This window comes from Felis catus, chromosome F2, assembly GCF_018350175.1.
Source record: "Felis catus isolate Fca126 chromosome F2, F.catus_Fca126_mat1.0, whole genome shotgun sequence".
Classification (NCBI taxonomy): domain Eukaryota; kingdom Metazoa; phylum Chordata; class Mammalia; order Carnivora; family Felidae; genus Felis; species Felis catus.
The window spans coordinates 14,876,134-14,887,992 of NC_058385.1; the positions used below are offsets into that span (position 1 = coordinate 14,876,134).

The following is an 11,859-nucleotide window of genomic DNA, read 5'->3' on the forward strand; positions in this document are numbered from 1 at the left end:
TAAACTTTAATATGAAATTATTATTATCACCACTATCCTCATTTAAGAGAAAAATAGATTGTGGTAAGAAAAGAAAGGTTAAGGTAACACATTAAAAGTAAAGTATGGCCAAAAAAGAAATAATTCTCCTAAATTATATAACCTATGAGTAAATATACTAGAAATAGGGTAACTGCATTTCAAGGGGTCAGCACTGAATCTATTTTATTCCATGAAGGGTTGTTTATGACAATCAATACTGTCACTCATTTTTGATGATCTTTTGTGTCCTCTGTGCCTCACATTAAATGCATCAACATGTTTGATTTTTAATTTAGCCCTGTTAAAGTAATTTAGTTCAACCTTCACTGAGGAAATGCTGTTATTTGCAATGACAGTGAATGCTATTTGGCCTCTTAGGGCAAATGGGACTGTCAGCCACATTGTCAAATTTTGAGTTGACACAGTCAAGGAGCTAGTGAAGAGGGAAAATGGTAGGTTCCAGCTTTTAACAACATTGGGTGGTGGGATGCCAGGGGTTCACACTGGTTTTTAGTTAGTTGTTGTCGTTGTTGTTTTAAGTTCATCATCTTTGATTCTGTGAAAGTTTCCACTCTTCTCTTTATCACTGAGGGTCAAAATGTCAGTCATTTTTTATTCTTCTGTCTTCCATAGCACCCATCCCAAATCATGTCAACCCACATTTTATGTCTAATCCAAATGTCCTTGTCCTAATTCAAACTTTTGTCACTTAACAATTGTGTAGTTTCAATGGCATCATAACTGATCCCTCACCTTTACTTTCTATGTGAGCCAAGCCACCAAATAGATTACCACTATGTTAATTTCTTAAGAAGTCTCATTCCCAACCATGTCTCCCCCAGATTTTTAGTGTCTTATATGATCTACAAACTAATGTCAAAAATTCTTTGCCTAATACCTATGTTTTTTTCATAATTTGCTCAAGCTTTTTGTCTTCCTTAACCTGTGTTCCTTGAGACACATGGGACTTATTGGTTATATCTATCACTAACTTCCATTGGCTATTGATAATACAGGATACATAGAAAAAATAATCCCTCATGCTAGAAAAATCAATCTATATTTTCTAGTAACTAAAAGAACAAGTGTGTGTGTGTGTGTGTGTGTGTGTGCACTAGTCTATAAAAGTAATTTAAAAATTCAAACAATTCAGGAATCTCTAAATATTGCTAAACTTTATAAAAGTTGGACATTATTTATTTAGTTGTTTATTGTCTGTCTACTGCTTCTCATTCCACTAAAATATAAACTCCACAAGAACCAATGTCTTGGCTCTCTTGTTTACCACTGTATCCTTAATCTCTAGAATAGAGCTCTGAGTCTAGTAAACATTCAATAAATAGCTGTTGCATAAATGAATGTACCCCCGTACTTGGCAGAGTGCATGGTGTTTAGTAAGCAATCAAGAAATATTGATTAAATGTAAAAAACAATAAATGACAAACATTAAGAATTAGCATGGTGAGGTCAAAGGTAGGAATATGCGTGAATATTTCCAATACACTTTTAAGGACCCCTTAGAACTACTACTATAATTTTGGAGTTAGCATTTGACTCAAGGCACTGTTTCTTAGGGAACAAATACTCAGGCACCATTAGGGCATGCAAAGTCACAGGGCAATGTAGCTGCACATGACCCTCAGCAGATCAGCTCTCTCTGGCTAGGATTCAAAGTAACCGGTTGGGTTGAAAGAGAGAACAGGGAGGGAAGGTGAATGGAAGATTCAGAGAACAACCCAAAAGGTAGTACCTATTATGTAATTTCAGCTCAGTGAAAAATGAAAATCTCTTGTTCAAAAAAAAAAAATGTATATATATATATATATATATGTCATTAAAGGTAATAAAATATAAAACTTGTCCCTTTCTCTGGGGTTTCTTTCTTGACCTCTCACGTTGCTTTTATTTGTTATTTAATGTCACACTCATTTGCCATAGAAATACTCACCCACAAAGTACAGACCCTTGCAGGAGCCCAGGGACCCCACCTGAACCTGATAGGCATGCAGGCCACCACTTCCAGGATGCCTACCTAAAGCCATCTGACAGACCTGCAGACCTGACTGCACAGGGAAGTCAACCTCCCCTTCTCACCACTGATACCCAACATAGACAGGACCTACCGGCATCCTTAGAGATTGGAACTCCTACATCTGTACACACTGTGCCCCTGGACCCTGGACCATGAGTGGCAGGATCAGCACCACTGAGTCACCTACTGGAGCAGGGATGCTGCTGCCATTGCCTGCCCTGAAACATCGGTGGGCACCCTTTATCCCAGCCCACCCCAAGTCCTTGCCCAGGCCCCATGGAGCTCAAAGCAAGAAAGAGAAATGAGAGTCTCATATGAGCGGCTGCCCCAGGCAGAGGGCAACAGCAGTCATGGGAGAGGGGCAGGAGGAGGGCCCAGGGCCTGAGGAAGCAGAGGACAAGGAGTTGGGAGCTGGCCTGAGAACCCATCCTGAGGAGGAGCAGAGTGTGTGAGCCAGGCTCTAAGTTCTGGCCATATGCTCCAATGTCCCATATCACTTCACTTACAAGCTGTAAATTTACAGATAAAATTCTCAAGAATTTCAAGACTGGAGAGCAAAGCATTAAACCCCAACAATGGGACCTTCCTGCATGTGTGTGACCATTCCCATGAAGATGGCCTCCAGAGGGAAACCTCCAAAGGGAAACAAAGCCAGGGGCTAGGTCTTTTAGCTCCTGACAGGACAGTGAGGGGTAGAGCACAAAGGTTTATTCTTGTGGGTGACCCACATCACTACAACACATCCAACTGCACTATCTAATTTCCCTGCAGACTTAACATGTGCTGTGGTTTCTGCTTTCTATTGCAGATTAATTTGCTATAGTGCTATGAGACAATGATTTATAAAAAAAAAAAAAAAAGGAAAAGAAGCTGGAAAGATAGCAAAGTGTTTCGTTCAGACACTTAAAAATAAAAATGAAAACTAATGAGGGGGCACCTGGGCAGCTCAGTTGGTTAAGTATCCAACTCCAGTTCAGGTCATGATATCATGGTTCATGAGTTCGAACCCCACCTGGGGCTCTGGACTGACAGTGTGCATCCTGCTTGGGATTCTCTCTCTCCCTCTCTCTGACACTCCCCCCGCTCCCCACTCATGTGTGCACATGGGCATTCTCTCTCTCTCTGTCTCAATATAAATAAATAAACTTAAAAAGGAAATAAATAAAAATAATGAAGGTAAGTAAAAAGGAGAACAAAGGCAATCTTCCCTGGGAAAGGTAATACTTATTTAAATCATGGTTTTCTGGTTTTGCAAAAGCCATTTAACTATCAAACTAGGTTATGTGATATGAACGAAGCTACTTAAAAGATAGGAAATCTCTCAAATGAGAAGGCATGCTTAATATTTGTTAAGTGCAGTCTGTATACTAGGAACTTGAAAAACATTATATTTAGTTTACACACAACACGATATTTAAAGCAGACATTATCTTCACTTGTCAGTTAAAGATGCGGAATTCAACAGTTACTCTAGGTCAATTATTATTCTGGTCAAGAACAAGTAACTAGTAAGTAGAATGGCAGGAGAGGAGACAGGACAAAAAAAAATTCATTTTGTACTTAGATTTTCCTCAATAAGCACATAAGTTGCTAGTCCGAAAAAATGTAAAGAAAATTTAGAATGAATGCTAATCATCTATTTGTACTGGGCAAGTTACATTTATGAAGACACAAAGCAGGTAATGCACAAATTCATTAGACCACTCTTATATTACTCATCATTCTTTTTTTTCCCTCACAAATCACTAAAGAGAATGTTATGGAAAGAAAGTAAATCTCTTTTAGATCAATATATTGTACCTTATATAGTCATATATGCATAATATAAACACATTGCTCATTAGCAGGAAGTAAGGGTAGAGCTGGTCATTATACTTTTCTTTGCAAATGTATTCCACACATATATTTTACCAAACATTCTAAATAGCTCATAATCGAGAATTCTGAAAGTGCTTTAATTTATAATTTTCCTATATTTGTACGTTCGCCAGGGAATTTGTCCCATTTTTTTTTCCAACGTTTATTTATTTTTGGGATAGAGAGAGACAGAGCATGAACGGGGGTGGGGCAGAGAGAGAGGGGGAGACACAGAATCGGAAACAGGCTCCAGGCTCTGAGCCATTAGCCCAGGGCCTGACACGGGGCTCGAACTCACGGACCGCGAGATCGTGACCTGGCTGAAGTCGGACGCTTAACCGACTGCGCCACCCAGGTCCATTTTTAAATATTTAATTAGCACTCCTTGACTCCTGGCTTTTTCTACCTAAATTTATTTAAAGATCTTTAGAATCTGTTTGTGTGTAATACAGGAATATTACATTAATAATTCTAGTCAAATTGAGAATATTTTAATTCTTTTTTTTTCAAGAAATGGTCCATTTTCAAAAACTCTTCCTCAGTTACAGTTCTGAAGAGATGACATTGATTCAATTACAGCAAAATTTGTTAAAGATATATAAGTATATATATCAAGTATATAATATTTGAGCTGAAATCGCAAGTCATATAAGAGATTTTTATTAATTTGAAAATATTTAAAAATCTATAGTTTGCCTAAAATTCCAAATGGAATATTTTGAAGAAGAATGCATTTTTACAAATAAAATCTCAGTATATTTTCAAAAACTCTGAAAAAAAGTTTGTCTTGAAACGATGTTAAAGCTTCTGGGGCAAATGGTCAAAACATTACCTTATGTAAGACATATTAATCACAGGGGAGCCTGGGTGGCTCAGCTGGTTAAGCATCCAAGAGACTCTTGGTTTCAGCCCAGGTCATGATCTCATGGTTTGTGGGTTTGAGCCCTGCATCAGGATCTGTGTTGACAGCACGGAGCCTGCTGGGGATTCTCTCTTTCCCCCTCTCTCTACCCTTCTCCCGCTCACTCTCTCTTTCTCTGTCTCTCTCAAAATAAAGAAATAAGCTTAAAAAAAAACTTAAGATATAACCCTAAAAAATCCTAATTCTAAAATGACAAGTCAAATCTCTATTATGCACTGATTGCCAAATTTGAGTTAATAGATTTCTATTATCAATACTAGGAAATTCAACACTCTTCATTTTAGTGAGAAAAGGCAAATCATCATCGATATGTTAGTATCTATCTATAACATCCTTAATTAACTAAATCTGAGAGGTGTTTGCCACCATTGTTACCTTTTTGCTAGAATAATCCAAGGTATGGTGCTATCTGGTTTCAATATCAATTCTAAAAGCACTAATTTGATTCATTTCTGAGACATAATAATAAAAAAGACATATAAGAAATTGAAGTTGTGTTCATGTAACAGCTCTTAATTACAGCCCCTGTAATTTGATATCTAAGGAATATTGAATGATAGTTCTAAACCAACTATCTGTTGTCTCTTACTCAAAGCATATCATCAGGGTTCCTGAATAAATAGCCATGATAGAAAGGGAATCCCTGTGGCAGAAATTAAGAAATAAAGTACAGGAAGGATTAACCTCCAGCCTCCCGTGCTTTTATCTCTAGCATGCCTCAAAACCAAAGAGAGAATGCCTAACCGTTAAAAAAGATTAAAGGTGTTAATTAGACTAAGAGATAGAAACCTATCACCCTTATGTCAGGCAGACCAGACTAAATCTTCTAATGGATTAAAACACTCATACACCCACACCCCCCCCCCCACACACACACAGAGGTTTTTTTTTTTTTTGTCTTTACTGAAATTCTGCTGATGATGGTCTGATGTACATTTGTGAATAATTTTTGTCGAAGGTGATTAAAAATTGTCGACAATATTTTTATAGAAAAAAGTCATTTCAATTATTCTAATCAAATTCTTTGTAACATTCAATAGTGAAATTTAACTATATGGGGCTGAGAAGAGTAAGCAAACTTCATAACAATGAAATTCAGAATTGCCAATTCTCACATTTCCTTCGCTTGAGCCCATTATGAAGTTAGTATCAGATTATGTAGAGATTCTTTTATTTTTCCTTCAGGAGAAACACAGAATATGTTAGTCACATACATAACTTATGTGACATCGAGATGGATTTGAAGTCTTTTTTTAAGGTTTATTTATTTATTTTGAGAGAGAGAGAGAGAGCAGGGGAGGGGCAGAGAGAGAGAGAGAGAGAGAGGAAGAGAGAGTCTCCAGCAGGCTCTGTGCTGTTAGTACAGAGCCCAACACAGGGCTCAAAGTCACAAACCTCAGATCATGATCTGAGCCAAAATCAAGAGTCAGATGCTTAACTGCTAACTGACTGAGCAACCCAGGCATCCTGGATTTGAAGTCTTTTAGTGTTAATTGTCAGAAGAAGATAAAATTATTGTCCAAGATAATAATTACTTTTAAGTAAGTCACTTTGTCTTTTTATGTTTTACCATTTTAAAATTTATACATTTCCATTGTTAAAATATAAGGGAAAACCTCTATTTCACGCAGCATAAAATATGCCTATAACGTTAATTTACTTACACACATATATACATGCATACATATGTATGCATATACATAAATGTGTATATGTCTGTATGCATGTGCATATATGTATATACAACCCACGTGTATATGTCTATATGTATGTGTTTGTCTACACACATACATAAATATACACACATGTATTTTAGTTTCTATAGCAGAAGATGAAATATTCTCTATTTTCTCTCTCAAATGTTAAATATTTTCACTTCACTATACTTTAAAGGTAATGTGAAAGATAATGAGGCTAGAAATCAAAATAAGTTATATCAAAATATAACATTTTTTAGACGATTATTTAAAAAGTCATTGAAAGCATTACTTTAAAAGAACTCTTTGAGCACATCGTAAGGGCCAATAAAACCCAAAACAACAATTGTTGGTAAAGATACTATCTTTATATAAAATGAGCTCCACTAGCTCATCCCGGAGATGGTCTCCAATCCACCAATCCCCAAAAATCAGAGGGACTTCAGCTTTATTTTCAGCAGTGTGGACAGTGCAGTGACAATGCTGCCTAAACTGGCCACAGGTCTGGATGGCAATGTGTGATTCACAGGAGTCTCAGATTTTGAGTAGGCATCGGAGTGCAGGACCTTTGACTTGCTAGGCATATCTATACCATGGCTAGCTTGTTGATCCCCGGACTTCTGAGGCTGTGAGTGCAGTTTGGAAAGTGCGTTATAACCAGCTGGTAGAGAAGATCTTCACCTGCAAGTACGCCAGCGACACCAACCTCCTAACAGAAAGCCTGATTGCAGAGAGTTCCTGGAGACCGCTAAGACACAGCGAGGACTTACAATAGTCTCTGTGAGCTAATGGCAGCTGCCCAGGAAAGTGAACTTAGTGTCTTTTTCTAAACTTTGACTAAACATGAAAGTCGCTTGTACCGAATGGTCACCGACCAGGACTTTGCATAGGAGGAGCAAGTTGTGTGGGAAAGTTGCACAATGTGGGTGGTGACAGCTGCTTTTGTGACTCTGACTTGAACTTAAGTCATTCCCTGAGCAAGTTGGCCGGAAGCAAAAAGTGGGAGCAGCCACCTGGCTTGTTGGGCCTTAGCGACTTGGAGCTGGCCCAGCAACTTCAGCAAGAGGAGTACATACAGCAACAAGCAATCCAGCCTGTGCCAATGTGAGCCCCGTCACTGCAGGAGAGAGGAGCCCCATCTGTACGCACAGCTGGGGAGAGTTGGCAGCAGCTGAAGCAAGAGGCAGACCGTGTCCTCCTGTGCGCCTGCCCAGTGTGAAGCTGCCCTGCTCCTTCGTTCAGAGGCTATGGCTATTTTGCTTGCTCCCCCAGCTCAACCTGTGAGATATGCAAGGTAACTTATTTATGAACTGTTGGGAATCAGAGCATGCAGCAAATACCAAAGTCAGACTCAGTGACACTCACTGAATGCTTATTACATCGAGGTTTGAGTCACCTCATTCAGTCCCCGCAATATCCCAAGGCAAGAACTGCCATTCCTATCATCTTTTCATAGATGAGGATACTGAGGCACAGAGGAAAGCAGCAGTTCACTCAAGATTGCCCAGCTAGTCAATACGAGAACAAAAATTCTCCTAAGCTTGTCTGATTCTAGATCCCAACCTCCTAACTCCTATAGTGCAGCCTCATCCCCCATAACTTGGGAAGGAAATTGCTAGCTAAATAGAGACGAGTAAATGCCATTATAATGATGTATATTAGATAAGTTAGCAAATTTAGATACTAATTCAACCAAGTATATTGAAAATAGTTTTTGAAATGTTTTAGATCACTTCCCTTATTTCAACTCAAATGATCAAAGAATTTTCACCTAATTATCTTATCAGTACATTGCTGTCATGGCATGGTATGGCACTCTCAACAAGGTGACCAATGAATCAGAATCACTACATGCTTAAAAATAATTATCGTGAGTCTGACAAATTTCTTAACTTAGCAACTTACACGTTTACAGTATCAGGTCAACATTGGATGCAAAATTCAGTCCATTGTTCCCCTCACAAAGATGAAAGACCTATGATCAGAATCCTTGTGCTGTGTAAATTTGATATGCAGTATCTTGCACACTAAGCTAATGGTGGGTTATACAGAAATGCACTGGCACCCAGATTCTGCTGAACTTTCTCGGGGACAGCTCTCTACCACGGCAGCTACCATGGCTCTGACCGCTAGAATCCAATAGAACAGGGAGATTTCATCACACTCGAACTTACTTTCTTACCCTGTGCCTTTTGACTGCTTCAAGGGCTAATGCTCAGCTAGTCAGGCCTTCAAGCCAGTGATCTGACATTTTGAAATAATAATTAAAAGGGAACAGGCACTTTCATTTTAATAAGCTTCCTTCCTTCCTTCAGGGAGAACCTCAGCTGATCCAAACCCAAGAGAAATATGCTTGGGTTTCTCTTCTTTTTATCTGTCTCTGACTCTTATACCCATACTTGACATTACACATGAAAATAAAAGCCAAATAGTATTCACAGTGATTGCAAACATGCTGATTTTCCTGACGGAGGAAGGAAAATAAAATATACCAAGCCTAATAAATCTCTAACCTATGCTTAGTGGATTAATTCTAGTTTAACAATAATACATAGCTGGTAGAATTTTGTTTAACATATATGAAAAAGTGCAGCTCATATGAGCAAAACAGGAGATTTTTTTAAGTGAGCATTGTCTAACGGTATCTGCCCTCCAACTAGCAGCCATCTACTTGAGAGAGTAGCTTCCATTCACTGCTTTCACTTCCTCATTTCCTATTTCTCAAACTGCAACATTTCAGCTTATACATTTACCTTTATTGAGTTTCCTCTCGGAAGCTCATGTTTGTCGGGACGTTCATGACATTTGTCAAGAAATCCAGTGACTCATTTTCATTTGTACTTTAATTGGGATTTGACACCTCTGTTGGATCTGACACTGCTGGTAATTCTTGCCTTCTTGATGAACTCTTTTCCCTGGCAGCCGGGCAACCAGGTAGATTTGTTTACATTTGCTTGCCGCCTCTTCCAAGCCTTCATTTTCTTCACCATCCCTTACAGACTTGGCATCTGAGGAATTCTGTCCTCAAATCTGATTGCATCTCATCTCTTCCCTTACGTTCCCTGCCTTCTCTCAATCCCAATCGCTGTCTCTGTTTCTCCGTCTCCATTCTCCCTAGTTGATCTCATCCTCTCTACACCATAATTTGTTTGTGTCTATATGAATAATATCCACACCTACATACATAGCCTAAGTCAAGTCCACATAGCTACCTACTAACTGGACATTCTGTGGATTTTCCATATTCAACTACAATGCAACATACTTCAAACTGAACTCATCTTCTTTCCTCCTAAAACCTCTGCCACTCACTGTAAATTTTTCTACCATTTACATAAAAACAGAAGTTAAAACTACCAAGTTACATAAAACAGAAGTGAGGGAGTCATTTTTTACTCTTTGCTCCCCCTCCCCCACAATTGTTCCCATGTTAATTTTGATGAATCTTTTAATACTCCATTCCTGTCCATTAGCTACCTTTACTGAGGTCACCAATATCTTTTACCTACAATTTTTCAGTGGCATCCAACTTTCCAACTATTTTCTACTACAGAGTGATGTTTCTAAATTTCAAAATAGTGTATGTCATTCTTCTGCTTACAATTCCCTACTAGTTTCACATTGCTTTTGGAATCAAAATCCTTAGCTTTCTGTACTCTAAACTTGTTACATCTTCTTCTTAGGTCCCAAAGTCACTTTCCCATTCTACCTTCATTTTTCCAAATACCTCTGTGTTGCTCATCCTATGTTCTACTCATCTTTATGTCTAAATTTAGACATGCTCAGGATCAATAAATCTTCTCTAACTAAGTGTGAGAACCTAGATTGCCCCATATTGCCCCATGATAACATTTATCACACTAAACCCTAGTTGCTTCTTCAGTAGACCACAGCTTTTTAAGATAAAAATTGTATGCTATACTTCAATACCTAGCACATAGTGGGCACTCAATCAATTTTTAATGACTGGCTGTCCAATGATAACAGGGGTGGGGCAAGAGTTCATTTTATACACAGATGGCAGGTAAGACTGTTCATTCAGAAAAAAATGTCCTTTCTTCAGAGCTCTTTTCATTGAATATTTGAATTTAAATGTTGGAACAACCTGCCAAATGACAGAAACTTGGCAAAGATATAAGCTGGCTCAGTTGAGACATATTATTTAGTATGAGCACCAACATTTAGAAAATTGAAATCTCCTTCTGAAATCTTTTAATTAGGTAGTCTTTTGTTGTTGTTGTTTACATATGATATTGCACATCCTGTCACTAATAGAAATTAACTTGGACTCTATTTGGAATGCACACTGGTAATTATTCTCACTTCTCAAATAAATGCGGCATAGGATAGCAGTGAAGTTTCACTTTAAAACTGAAGTGGTGAAACTCCAAAAACCCTGAACATTCATTACAGGCTAGCTAATAAACTCAATCATTTCTAAAGATTACAACCAGGATTGTGTGCCTTGTCAGCTGTTTTTACTTCTTTCACCAAGAAAACTTTTTTCAGTCATGATAAGCATGATAAGCTGTCAACTAACCTGAAATCTTATCTTATTCTAATGTAGGGCTTCTTACACATTCATGGATGAACTTCAAGCATTTTGTAAAGGCCATAAATTTGTTTCTAAGATTGTATGAGTATGTAAGCATTTATCTGGGGCAGGGTCCAAACCTTTCGTTGAGCTTCTCAAATCGATTCACAATGCTAAAGAAATTAACAATTGGTAACCAATTTATACGTAAAAGAAAAATTATAATCTATTTAAATATTTCCATATATAAAAAGATAATCTTTTAGGAGAGAGAAAGACATTTTTGGAACATCTGTAAAATAGTTAAAATTAGATAGTTATATTTTAATTTATCTCCCAGCCTAATTATAGTCTAGAAATAATAAAAATAAGGTAGGTTATCTCTGGAATTTTAATTTTTATGTGCGAGTAAGGCCACAGAAGTGACTCTGCCATATAGACTCTTATTTTCCTACTAGAACAAAAGCGCTTCTAGAATACTGCAAAAATGCTTCTACTGACCCCACAATGGTAATTTTCTAGTACTTTCTCCAGATAGTGCCTTAATCCATTCTTCATCTTTTCTGATGAGTGAGTTCCTCATATCTTCTTAATCGGTCTCTCCATTCCTCTCTGTCTGTGCAGATTTAATATTCCATTTGTTCTTTTGGCCTAAGGCTCATTGATTAAACTAGAGTCTATTTAGGGTCTAGAATCAAATGAGCATGAAAGTGATTAAGCATAATAAAAAATTCTCCTGAAATACCCAAATGCCTTACTTGAAAACAAAGAGAAGCATCTGCTATAAGAAATTATG

The 11,859-nt window shown here is 37.8% G+C and overlaps 1 pseudogene; it reads left to right on the forward strand.

Annotated features, from left to right (window-relative positions):
* Positions 1–2,403: 2,403 nt before the first annotated feature.
* Positions 2,404–7,748, forward strand: LOC109491367 (annotated as a pseudogene).
* Positions 7,749–11,859: the final 4,111 nt, after the last annotated feature.